Raw genomic sequence first — 10000 nt, forward strand, 5'->3', positions numbered from 1 at the left:
GAACACACACACGGTGGAACACACACACGGTGGAACACACACACGGTGGAACACACACACGGTGGAACACACATTGTGGAACACACACACTGTGGAACACACACACTGTGGAACACACACTGTGGAACACACACACTGTGGAACACACACTGTGGAACACACACTGTGGAACACACACACTGTGGAACACACACTGTGGAACACACACGGTGGAACACACACACTGTGGAACACACACTGTGGAACACACACTGTGGAACACACACTGTGGAACACACACACTGTGGAACACATTGTGGAACACACACACTGTGGAACACACACACTGTGGAACACACACTGTGGAACACACACTGTGGAACACACACACTGTGGAACACACACTGTGGAACACACACTGTGGAACACACACACTGTGGAACACACACTGTGGAACACACACAGTGGAACACACACACACAGTGGAACACACACAGTGGAACACACACACAGTGGAACACACAGTGGAACACACAGTGGAACACACACATCAGAACAAGTCTATAGGTACACTTCAACTATGACAGACAAAATGAGAAAAAAAATCCAGAAAATCATATTGTAGGATTTTTAATGAATTTATTTGCAAATTATGGTGGAAAATAAGTATTTGGTCACCTACAAACAAGCAAGATGTCTGGCTCTCACAGACCTGTAACTTCTTCTTTGAGGCTCCTCTGTCCTCCACTCGTTACCTGTATTACTGGCACCTGTTTGAACTTGTTATCATTTTGTCTGTCATAGTTGAAGTGTACCTATTATGAAAATTACAGGCCTCTCTCATATTTTTAAGTGGGAGAACTTGCACAATTGGTGGCTGACTAAATACTTCCTTGCTCCACTGTAACATTGGAATCAGTTATAGAATCCATGTCCCTCTACGGTTGTGAGGTCTGGGGTTCACCTACCAAGAATTCACTAAATGGGACAAATTGAGACTGCATGCAGAATAGTGACGGGGCCTGGCCCGGTCGTAGTGACGGAGCCCGGCCCGGTCGTAGTGACTGAGCCTGACATGACCTCTCCCTCCTCCCCCTCTCCCTCCCTTCCTCTCCCCTCCTCCTCTCCCTCCTCCCCCTGTAATAAAGGGCAGTATCCACCAGACTAACCTGGTGTAGTGATGACCTCTCCCTCCCCCCTCCTCCCCCTCCTCCTCCCCTCCTCCCCCTGTAATAGAGGGCAGTATCCACCAGACTAACCTGGCGTAGTGATGACCTCTCCCTCCCCTCCCCCCCCCCCCTCCTCCTCCCCCTGTAATAGAGGGCAGTATCCACCAGACTAACCTGGTGTAGTGATGACCTCTCCCTCCCCTCCTCCCCCTCCTCCTCCCCTCCTCCCCCTGTAATAGAGGGCAGTATCCACCAGACTAACCTGGTGTAGTGATGACCTCTCCCTCGACCTCCTCCCCCTTCTCCTCCTCCTCCTCCCCCCTGTAATAGAGGGCAGTATCCACCAGACTAACCTGGCGTAGTGATGACCTCTCCATGTCCGCTCCCCTCCTCCGCCTCTCCGTCCTTCCCTCCTCCTATCTCTCCATAGTAGAGGCTGAGGACCAGCTCCATGATCCTGATGAACATGGGCAGCTGCTGGTCTGTGATGGACAGCTTCAGGGACTCCACCATCGTCTGGATCTGACAGGAGGCAGAGGAAACAGTTAATAAAGAGAGACGTGAAGACCAGGGCTCTCCAACCCTGTTCCTGTAGAGAGACGTGAAGACCGGGGCTCTCCAACCCTGTTCCTGTAGAGAGACGTCCAGACCAGGGCTCTCCAACCCTGTTCCTGTAGAGAGACGTGAAGACCAGGGCTCTCCAACCCTGTTCCTGTAGAGAGACATGAAGACCAGGGCTCTCCAACCCTGTTCCTGTAGAGAGACGTGAAGACCAGGGCTCTCCAACCCTGTTCCTGTAGAGAGATGTGAAGACCAGGGCTCTCCAACCCTGTTCCTGTAGAGAGATGTGAAGACCAGGGCTCTCCAACCCTGTTCCTGTAGAGAGAGACGTCCAGACCAGGGCTCTCCAACCCTGTTCATGTAGAGAGACGTCCAGACCGGGGCTCTCCAACCCTGTTCCTGTAGAGAGAGACGTCCAGACCGGGGCTCTCCAACCCTGTTCATGTAGAGAGACGTCCAGACCGGGGCTCTCCAACCCTGTTCCTGTAGAGAGACATGAAGACCAGGGCTCTCCAACCCTGTTCCTGTAGAGAGAGACGTCCAGACCGGGGCTCTCCAACCCTGTTCCTGTAGAGAGACGTGAAGACCAGGGCTCTCCAACCCTGTTCCTGTAGAGAGACGTGAAGACCTGGGCTCTCCAACCCTGTTCCTGGAGAGAGACGTCCAGACCAGGGCTCTCCAACCCTGTTCCTGTAGAGAGACGTGAAGACCAGGGCTCTCCAACCCTGTTCCTGTAGAGAGATGTGAAGACCAGGTCTGTGTGTCTCAGACAGACAGACAGACAGACAGACAGACAGACAGACAGACAGACAGACAGACAGACAGACAGACAGACAGACAGACAGACAGACAGACAGACAGACAGACAGACAGACAGACGACCAGACAGACAGACAGACAGACAGACAGACAGACAGACAGACAGACAGACAGACAGACAGACAGACAGACAGACAGACAGACAGACAGACAGACAGACAGACAGACAGACAGACAGACAGACGGTCGGTGCGTCTCACCTTGATGACAGCAGGGATCTTAGAGTTGATGTTCTGGTAGGTGAAGTGGAGTCGGGTCCTGAAGGAACACTTGTAGAGGAGAGGATCCTGGTAGAACTGGATCTTTCCACTGCCGTTCCTCTTATCCAGACACACCGTACAGTCACTGAAGTTGATCACTTTACGAAGCACCAGGTCAGGAGCTGGGGGGGGGACAGGGGGGACAAGACACTTAGTCAACATATAAATCACATTTATTTAATGAGGCAAGTCAGTTAAGAACAAATTCTTATTTGTAATGACGGCCTACTCCGGGCAAAATCCGGAAGATGCTGGGTCGATTGGTGGGAGTCCTAATCACGGCCGGTTGTGATACAGACAGGATTTGAACCAGGGTGTCTGTAGTGACGCCTCTTGCACTGAGATGCGCCACTCGGGAGACCAATACACATGCTTGTGTTCCCAGCTCCAACAGTACAGTAATATCTAACTAAATGCTTGTGTTCCTAGCTCCAACAGTACAGTAATATCTAACTAAATGCTTGTGTTCCTAGCTCCAACAGTACAGTAATATCTAACTAAATGCTTGTGTTTCTAGCTCCAACAGTACAGTAGTATCTAACTAAATGCTTGTGTTCCTAGCTCCAACAGTACAGTAATATCTAACTAAATGCTTGTGTTCCTAGCTCCAACAGTACAGTAATATCTAACTAAATGCTTGTGTTCCTAGCTCCAACAGTACAGTAATATCTAACTAAATGCTTGTGTTCCTAGCTCCAACAGTACAGTAGTATCTAACTAAATGCTTGTGTTCCTAGCTCCAACAGTACAGTAGTATCTAACTAAATGCTTGTGTTCCTAGCTCCAACAGTACAGTAATATCTAACTAAATGCTTGTGTTCCCAGCTCCAACAGTACAGTAGTATCTAACTAAATGCTTGTGTTCCTAGCTCCAACAGTACAGTAGTATCTAACTAAATGATTGTGTTCCCAGCTCCAACAGTACAGTAATATCTAACTAAATGCTTGTGTTCCTAGCTCCAACAGTAATATCTAACTAAATGCTTGTGTTCCTAGCTCCAACAGTAATATCTAACTAAATGCTTGTGTTCCCAGCTCCAACAGTAATATCTAACTAAATGCTTGTGTTCCCAGCTCCAACAGTAATATCTAACTAAATGCTTGTGTTCCTAGCTCCAACAGTACAGTAATATCTAACTAAATGCTTGTGTTCCTAGCTCCAACAGTAATATCTAACTAAATGCTTGTGTTTCTAGCTCCAACAGTACAGTAATATCTAACTAAATGCTTGTGTTCCTAGCTCCAACAGTACAGTAATATCTAACTAAATGCTTGTGTTCCCAGCTCCAACAGTACAGTAATATCTAACTAAATGCTTGTGTTCCTAGCTCCAACAGTACAGTAATATCTAACTAAATGCTTGTGTTCCTAGCTCCAACAGTAATATCTAACTAAATGCTTGTGTTCCCAGCTCCAACAGTACAGTAATATCTAACTAAATGCTTGTGTTCCGAGCTCCAACAGTACAGTAATATCTAACTAAATGCTTGTGTTTCTAGCTCCAACAGTACAGTAATATCTAACTAAATGCTTGTGTTCCTAGCTCCAACAGTACAGTAATATCTAACTAAATGCTTGTGTTCCTAGCTCCAACAGTACAGTAATATCTAACTAAATGCTTGTGTTCCTAGCTCCAACAGTACAGTAGTATCTAACTAAATGCTTGTGTTCCTAGCTCCAACAGTACAGTAATATCTAACTAAATGCTTGTGTTCCCAGCTCCAACAGTACAGTAATATCTAACTAAATGCTTGTGTTCCTAGCTCCAACAGTACAGTAATATCTAACTAAATGCTTGTGTTCCTAGCTCCAACAGTAGTATCTAACTAAATGCTTGTGTTCCTAGCTCTAGCAGTACAGTAATATCTAACTAAATGCTTGTGTTCCTAGCTCTAGCAGTACAGTAATATCTAACTAAATGCTTGTGTTCCTAGCTCTAGCAGTACAGTAATATCTAACTAAACGCTTGTGTTTCTAGCTCCAACAGTGCAGTAATACCTAACTAAATGCTTGTGTTCCTAGCTCTAGCAGTACAGTAATATCTAACTAAATGCTTGTGTTCCTAGCTCCAACAGTACAGTAATATCTAACTAAATGCTTGTGTTCCTAGCTCCAACAGTACAGTAATATCTAACTAAATGCTTGTGTTCCTAGCTCCAACAGTACAGTAATATCTAACTAAATGCTTGTGTTTCTAGCTCCAACAGTAGTATCTAACTAAATGCTTGTGTTCCTAGCTCCAACAGTACAGTAATATCTAACTAAATGCTTGTGTTCCTAGCTCCAACAGTACAGTAATATCTAACTAAATGCTTGTGTTCCTAGCTCTAGCAGTACAGTAATATCTAACTAAATGCTTGTGTTTCTAGCTCCAACAGTAGTATCTAACTAAATGCTTGTGTTCCTAGCTCCAACAGTACAGTAGTATCTAACTAAATGCTTGTGTTCCTAGCTCCAACAGTACAGTAGTATCTAACTAAATGCTTGTGTTTCTAGCTCCAACAGTAGTATCTAACTAAATGCTTGTGTTCCTAGCTCCAACAGTACAGTAATATCTAACTAAATGCTTGTGTTCCTAGCTCCAACAGTACAGTAGTATCTAACTAAATGCTTGTGTTCCCAGCTCCAACAGTACAGTAATATCTAACTAAATGCTTGTGTTCCTAGCTCCAACAGTACAGTAATATCTAACTAAATGCTTGTGTTCCTAGCTCCAACAGTACAGTAATATCTAACTAAATGCTTGTGTTTCTAGCTCCAACAGTGCAGTAGTATCTAACTAAATGCTGGTGTTTCTAGCTCCAACAGTGCAGTAGTATCTAACTAAATGCTTGTGTTCCTAGCTCCAACAGTGCAGTAGTATCTAACTAAATGCTTGTGTTCCTAGCTCCAACAGTACAGTAATATCTAACTAAATGCTTGTGTTTCTAGCTCCAACAGTGCAGAAGTATCTAACTAAATGCTGGTGTTTCTAGCTCCAACAGTGCAGTAATATCTAACTAAATGCTTGTGTTCCTAGCTCCAACAGTACAGTAATATCTAACTAAATGCTTGTGTTTCTAGCTCCAACAGTGCAGTAATATCTAACTAAATGCTTGTGTTTCTAGCTCCAACAGTAATACCTAGCTAAATGCTTGTGTTCCTAGCTCCAACAGTACAGTAATATCTAACTAAATGCTTGTGTTCCCAGCTCCAACAGTACAGTAATATCTAACTAAATGCTTGTGTTTCTAGCTCCAACAGTACAGTAATATCTAACTAAATGCTTGTGTTCCTAGCTCCAACAGTAATATCTAACTAAATGCTTGTGTTCCTAGCTCCAACAGTGCAGTAATATCTAACTAAATGCTTGTGTTCCTAGCTCCAACAGTAATATCTAACTAAATGCTTGTGTTCCTAGCTCCAACAGTAGTATCTAACTAAATGCTTGTGTTCCAAGCTCCAACAGTGATATCTAACTAAATGCTTGTGTTCCCAGCTCCAACAGTGCAGTAGTATCTAACTAAATGCTTGTGTTCCTAGCTCCAACAGTGCAGTAATATCTAACTAAATGCTTGTGTTTCTAGCTCCAACAGTACAGTAATATCTAACTAAATGCTTGTGTTCCTAGCTCCAACAGTACAGTAATATCTAACTAAATGCTTGTCTTCCTAGCTCCAACAGTAGTATCTAACTAAATGCTTGTGTTCCTAGCTCCAACAGTACAGTAATATCTAACTAAATGCTTGTGTTCCTAGCTCCAACAGTGCAGTAGTATCTAACTAAATGCTTGTGTTCCTAGCTCCAACAGTGCAGTAATATCTAACTAAATGCTTGTGTTCCTAGCTCCAACAGTACAGTAATATCTAACTAAATGCTTGTGTTCCTAGCTCCAACAGTGATATCTAACTAAATGCTTGTGTTCCTAGCTCCAACAGTGATATCTAACTAAATGCTTGTGTTTCTAGCTCCAACAGTGCAGTAGTATCTAACTAAATGCTTGTGTTCCTAGCTCCAACAGTGCAGTAGTATCTAACTAAATGCTTGTGTTCCTAGCTCCAACAGTAGTATCTAACTAAATGCTTGTGTTCCTAGCTCCAACAGTGCAGTAATATCTAACTAAATGCTTGTGTTCCTAGCTCCAACAGTAATATCTAACTAAATGCTTGTCTTCCTAGCTCCAACAGTAGTATCTAACTAAATGCTTGTGTTCCTAGCTCCAACAGTGCAGTAGTATCTAACTAAATGCTTGTGTTCCTAGCTCCAACAGTGCAGTAGTATCTAACTAAATGCTTGTGTTCCTAGCTCCAACAGTACAGTAGTATCTAACTAAATGCTTGTGTTCCTAGCTCCAACAGTGATATCTAACTAAATGCTTGTTCCCAGCTCCAACAGTGCAGTAGTATCTAACTAAATGCTTGTGTTCCCAGCTCCAACAGTGATATCTAACTAAATGCTTGTGATCCTAGCTTCAACAGTGATATCTAACTAAATGCTTGTGTTTCTAGCTCCAACAGTGCAGTAGTATCTAACTAAATGCTTGTGTTCCTAGCTCCAACAGTGCAGTAGTATCTAACTAAATGCTTGTGTTCCTAGCTCCAACAGTACAGTAGTATCTAACTAAATGCTTGTGTTTCTAGCTCCAACAGTAGTATCTAACTAAATGCTTGTGTTTCTAGCTCCAACAGTGCAGTAGTATCTAACTAAATGCTTGTGTTTCTAGCTCCAACAGTAGTATCTAACTAAATGCTTGTGTTCCTAGCTCCAACAGTGCAGTAGTATCTAACTAAATGCTTGTGTTTCTAGCTCCAACAGTGCAGTAGTATCTAACTAAATGCTTGTGTTCCTAGCTCCAACAGTGCAGTAGTATCTAACTAAATGCTTGTGTTCCTAGCTCCAACAGTGCAGTAGTATCTAACTAAATGCTTGTGTTTCTAGCTCCAACAGTAGTATCTAACTAAATGCTTGTGTTTCTAGCTCCAACAGTGCAGTAGTATCTAACTAAATGCTTGTGTTCCTAGCTCCAACAGTAGTATCTAACTAAATGCTTGTGTTTCTAGCTCCAACAGTGCAGTAGTATCTAACTAAATGCTTGTGTTTCTAGCTCCAACAGTACAGTAGTATCTAACTAAATGCTTGAGTTTCTAGCTCCAGCAGTGCAGTAGTATCTAACTAAATGCTTGTGTTTCTAGCTCCAACAGTACAGTAGTATCTAACTAAATGCTTGTGTTTCTAGATCCAACAGTAGTATCTAACTAAATGCTTGTGTTTCTAGCTCCAACAGTGCAGTAGTATCTAACTAAATGCTTGTGTTCCTAGCTCCAACAGTAGTATCTAACTAAATGCTTGTGTTCCTAGCTCCAACAGTGCAGTAATATCTAACTAAATGCTTGTGTTCCTAGCTCCAACAGTAATATCTAACTAAATGCTTGTCTTCCTAGCTCCAACAGTAGTATCTAACTAAATGCTTGTGTTCCTAGCTCCAACAGTACAGTAGTATCTAACTAAATGCTCGTGTTCCTAGCTCCAACAGTACAGTAATATCTAACTAAATGCTTGTGTTCCTAGCTCCAACAGTACAGTAGTATCTAACTAAATGCTTGTGTTCCCAGCTCCAACAGTGATATCTAACTAAATGCTTGTGTTCCTAGCTCCAACAGTGATATCTAACTAAATGCTTGTGTTTCTAGCTCCAACAGTGCAGTAGTATCTAACTAAATGCTTGTGTTCCTAGCTCCAACAGTGCAGTAGTATCTAACTAAATGCATGTGTTCCTAGCTCCAACAGTAGTATCTAACTAAATGCTTGTGTTCCTAGCTCCAACAGTGCAGTAATATCTAACTAAATGCTTGTGTTCCTAGCTCCAACAGTAATATCTAACTAAATGCTTGTCTTCCTAGCTCCAACAGTAGTATCTAACTAAATGCTTGTGTTCCTAGCTCCAACAGTGCAGTAGTATCTAACTAAATGCTTGTGTTCCTAGCTCCAACAGTGCAGTAGTATCTAACTAAATGCTTGTGTTCCTAGCTCCAACAGTGATATCTAACTAAATGCTTGTTCCCAGCTCCAACAGTGCAGTAGTATCTAACTAAATGCTTGTGTTCCCAGCTCCAACAGTGATATCTAACTAAATGCTTGTTCCCAGCTCCAACAGTGCAGTAGTATCTAACTAAATGCTTGTGTTCCCAGCTCCAACAGTGATATCTAACTAAATGCTTGTGTTCCTAGCTCCAACAGTGATATCTAACTAAATGCTTGTGTTTCTAGCTCCAACAGTGCAGTAGTATCTAACTAAATGCTTGTGTTTCTAGCTCCAACAGTAGTATCTAACTAAATGCTTGTGTTCCTAGCTCCAACAGTGCAGTAGTATCTAACTAAATGCTTGTGTTCCTAGCTCCAACAGTACAGTAGTATCTAACTAAATGCTTGTGTTCCTAGCTCCAACAGTGATATCTAACTAAATGCTTGTTCCCAGCTCCAACAGTGCAGTAGTATCTAACTAAATGCTTGTGTTCCTAGCTCCAACAGTGCAGTAATATCTAACTAAATGATTGTGTTTCTAGCTCCAACAGTGATATCTAACTAAATGATTGTGTTTCTAGCTCCAACAGTGATATCTAACTAAATGCTTGTGTTCCTAGCTCCAACAGTGATATCTAACTAAATGATTGTGTTTCTAGCTCCAACAGTGATATCTAACTAAATGCTTGTGTTCCTAGCTCCAACAGTACAGTAGTATCTAACTAAATGCTTGTGTTCCTAGCTCCAACAGTGCAGTAGTATCTAACTAAATGCTTGTGTTCCTAGCTCCAACAGTGCAGTAGTATCTAACTAAATGATTGTGTTCCTAGCTCCAACAGTGCAGTAATATCTAACTAAATGCTTGTGTTTCTAGCTCCAACAGTACAGTAGTATCTAACTAAAAGATTGTGTTTCTAGCTCCAACAGTAATATCTAACTAAATGCTTGTGTTCCCAGCTCCAACAGTACAGTAATATCTAACTAAATGCTTGTGTTTCTAGCTCCAACAGTACAGTAATATCTAACTAAATGCTTGTGTTCCTAGCTCCAACAGTAATATCTAACTAAATGCTTGTGTTCCTAGCTCCAACAGTGCAGTAATATCTAACTAAATGCTTGTGTTCCTAGCTCCAACAGTAATATCTAACTAAATGCTTGTGTTCCTAGCTCCAACAGTAGTATCTAACTAAATGCTTGTGTTCCTAGCTCCAA

General features: G+C 42.4%; 1 pseudogene; it reads right to left on the reverse strand.

The window, feature by feature from the left end:
• LOC121844524 overlaps nt 1-10000 on the reverse strand; it is a 128331-nt pseudogene that overhangs the window by 24938 nt on the left and 93393 nt on the right.

The sequence above is a fragment of the Oncorhynchus tshawytscha genome, unplaced genomic scaffold (assembly GCF_018296145.1).
Source record: "Oncorhynchus tshawytscha isolate Ot180627B unplaced genomic scaffold, Otsh_v2.0 Un_contig_6490_pilon_pilon, whole genome shotgun sequence".
NCBI classification, from domain to species: domain Eukaryota; kingdom Metazoa; phylum Chordata; class Actinopteri; order Salmoniformes; family Salmonidae; genus Oncorhynchus; species Oncorhynchus tshawytscha.